The sequence below is a fragment of the Spermophilus citellus genome (genome assembly GCF_964194105.1).
Source record: "Spermophilus citellus genome assembly, chromosome: 15".
NCBI classification, from domain to species: Eukaryota; Metazoa; Chordata; class Mammalia; order Rodentia; family Sciuridae; genus Spermophilus; species Spermophilus citellus.
The window spans coordinates 50,963,081-50,966,842 of NC_138195.1; positions in this window are offsets into that span (position 1 = coordinate 50,963,081).

Consider the following 3,762-nt stretch of genomic DNA (forward strand, 5'->3'; position numbering starts at 1 on the left):
GTCATGTTACCTGTGCTGTCCTCCTTCCCAGTTCTCCTCGTCTGTATGGAAAACTGTTGCCACTTGTCCTGTTTGTCATCCAGGAAGTATCAGCTCCCCCAGGAAGGCCTCTCTGCATGGCCTAAAAGGACTAAAGTATTTTTCTGTCACCATGGTCTAGGATCCCCTTTCCAGGATCCTTGCTCCTGGAGGTCTTGAAGTGACTTGTTAAGTAAAGACTCAAGACAGTAAGGCCAGCCAGCCCCTGAGACTCTCCCTCCTGCAAGGCAGCAAAGCAAACCAAGCAGACTCACAGGGGTGGCTGATGACCAAGACTTACCCGCTCACAGGAGCTCTTCCCCAGCCAAGCAACACACGAGCGCTCTCCAGCTCCGCCCGCACCGCCTGTTGCAGTACCCAGCACCTCAGGCAGGGCTGGTGAGCAGAGAATGCTCTGCCCAGGTGGGCAACGTCACCCGCCCCCTGCCACGGCAGCCCATTGATCCTCTCATCTTATGTTTGTCGTCTGGTCTGTGCCTGTGTCCTCTGCTCATGCAAGCACTAAGGGGACCCCTTGATTAGCCCCAAGAAGAGCCACCTTGGCCCTTGGCTTCTTGTCTCAAGTCCAGGGAAATATGACAGCAGAAAAAAAGTCCCAGGATTGGAATGATTCTCCATCCTCACTGGGAAAGAGGAGAAAACTTCAAATCCCAGGGAGCGGAGGCCACACCAAAAGTTCTAAAAGGACAAGGCAAGTGGCCTTGGAGCTGCCTTGGACACATAGCTCTCCCTCGGGACTGAGATGCCTTGGTGCCCAACCAGCTGCCAGGCCTGCGTCCCCTAAGACAGCCACCCCCTTGGGACAGGGATTGCGTCTTCCTTGCCTCTGCCCCCCCTGGTGCCTGGAATATGCAGCTGCTCAAGGGATAGATAGAATTAGCGAGCTACAAGGGTCCAGGCCTATTTGAAACCCCCACTTGTCTGGGCAGCCTCCCTGAGCTGCCCCTCCGCCATTATCTGCCTGCACAGAAAGGAGCTGGCCTTCGAGCAGCCCCCCCAGATCCTGATGCCCACGTGGCTCCAGGAGTGGAGATGGGACGCACGCACATCAGGAAACAAGACCAACACAGTCTAAAAACCAACGAATGCAGGTGCACATCTGCTCGTTTGAATTCGTACATCCTCTTTGCTGCAGACGGCGAGCCAATTGTCATGGGGCCTGTGGCTTCAGGTGCCTCTGGTGGGAGCCGGGGTCGTGGGGAATAAGTGAGGGAAGCTCACCCTCAGCTGGTTGTTCTGTCCTGTTTGGGTTATTATCATATTCATGAATTTCTTTTTTTAAAAAAAGGAATCAAAAGCCAAATGTTAAGCCACAGGGAAAATCACAAATTCCAAAAAATGCAGAAATCCCCAAAGGCCGCACATAGTCACACTCCTACCCACAAACAATAGATGTCTCCAGGGCAGACACATGGGACCAGCAGGATGAAACAGAGGTGCAGACGGTCTATCCTCGCATAGTAAATGGAATAAAAAATACCATAGCAGCTATGTTGAAAGTAAGCAAAACACCTTAAAATAGGATGAAAGCAGGATTTCTCAAAGGAAAATTCTTTGATTTTAATGCTTCTGTATTAGAAACGACAGAAAATAAAGGAAGACAAGAGGCCAGAAAAAGGAGGACCTTGGGGGAAATGAGGGAAGGAGAATAATCTTCCCAAACCACCCTGACCCTGCATTTGCCAATCAAATTCAGTCCTGAGCTGTCAGCAGGAGGAACAGTCAGTTTTCAATTCAGATCTGGCCAACTGGTTTCACCCTTGACCCAGTCTCAGTCATCTCCAATCCATTGGGAAGTAATGGATTGACTGTCAATATCTGAACACCGCAGTGGCCTCCCCAGTGGTATCCCCTGGACGTGCTTTGGAATCTTACCTGTGTCCAGCTCCCTCCTCTGCTCCTGCCACAGGGGCCCCGTCTCCCAGTAGCTCACGCATACTCTGGCCTGTCACGCCTTTGTATCTTTCTGTCTATCTGATGTCCCACCGACCCATCCCCACTTCTCTGCGGTTGTCAGATGGAACTCAGCCTTTCGGGGGTAGCTCAAATGTCCCTTTCCCTGTGGGGCTGTGTTCAACTTTCCCTGGAAGTTCCCCTCTTGCACAGGGCTTTGTTTGTACCCCTAGAGAAGTGTATGTGCACATGTTTTGTGATGGGAGACGGCAGCGACTGTCTGGTTCATCTTCACATTCCTGGCTCCTGCCACCCCCAGCCTAGGGCCTGGTGCCGAGAGTCCCCTCGGTGAAGGCACATTGAGTATCCCAAGAGACTACTCATAAGAAGCTAAACAAAAGCTAGAGACTGCCCCGCGAACACGCTCTGCCCTCCATGGGTCTCAGAGACGCTGCTGTCTTCTAGGACACCCTGACGACCCCTCTGCCATGCCAGATGGAGCTTGTGCTGTTCACTCTTGAGGGCCCAAGTAGACTGGGGGGGGGGGGCGGCGGGGGGGGGGGGCATCTGGACTTTGTTAACAAATGACTACTTCTTTCCCTGTGGTTCTCCTTGTCTGCAATGGATCTTGCCCAGATGGGTTCCCCAGGGCCCCAGAGCTGGGTCTGGGCTTAAAGCTCCATCCAGTTCTGGATGCAGGGTCTCAGCCTGAGAGGAGAAAAGCAGATGCGTCCAGTTATGTACCTGGTTGTTCTGTGCCACGCCTCCTACTCTTGGACAACGCCAACTGAAATGTGTTACACGAGAAGGGTTGGGCACAGTGGCGCACGTCTATAATCTCAGCTGCTCGGGAGGCTGAGCCTGGAGGATCGCAAGTTCAAAGCCAGCCTCAGCAACTTAGTGAGGCCCTAAGCAACTTGGCAAGACCCTGTCTCTAAATGAAATATTTAAAAGGGCTGGGGATGTGGCTTAGTGGTGAAGCACCCCTGGGTTCAATCTCTGGTACCAAAAAAAAAAAAAAAAATTACACATGAAGACACTGTTCCATGGTCACAAGAGAAAAATGCCACAGAGCCACCAGGCTCTGAGCATGCAGGTGGTGGACCTTCAAGCAACAAGTGGTCATAGCACTTCAAGGCCAGGGCCCCTGCATCCTGTGCCCTCAGGAGAAAGCCTGGCACACTGTCAGTGTCCCATCCACAAGTCAGGTAGATGCTGCTCCAGCCGGGTCTGACCAGAGGCTACAGGCCTCCGAGGGACACAGTCCCCCTAACCCAGTGTTCAAGGCAAGCAAGTGGTAGGCATGAAGAGAAAGAAATGAGGTGGGAGCTGTTCTCAACCCCCAACCCATAGCTACCAGGGCATGTTCAATCTTTTGGAAGTCTATATCCAAGAGTAGCTTTCTCAAATATTTTTTTACTTTTTAAAACTTATATTTTTCAGTCTTCGAAAGAGTTTGTTTCAGAACACAAGCCTCTAGAAGGCAGGTATTTCTGTGTAACAGCATTCATTACTCATAAATGCTACTTGATAAGACTGATACTAGTAGGTGAACAACCATTCCTGCTTGGGAGGGAGTTCCAAGAACAAGAACTCTGTGCATCCGGTAGGAAATTCTCTATTACCTCAATGGAGGGCCATAAATGGGTTTGCTTCCAACATAACCCTGCCAAAGAAATCCTTTCTAATAGCACTGAATTTGGAGTGCCCTCCAGAGGCCAGAGAGAATATTTTAATTTTAGGACTCAACTGATTTGTTTGGGGGAGACTGGAGAATGTGAACCATGGCTGTTCTCTCTGCCTCCTGTGTTTGGATGCCTCTAAAGTTCT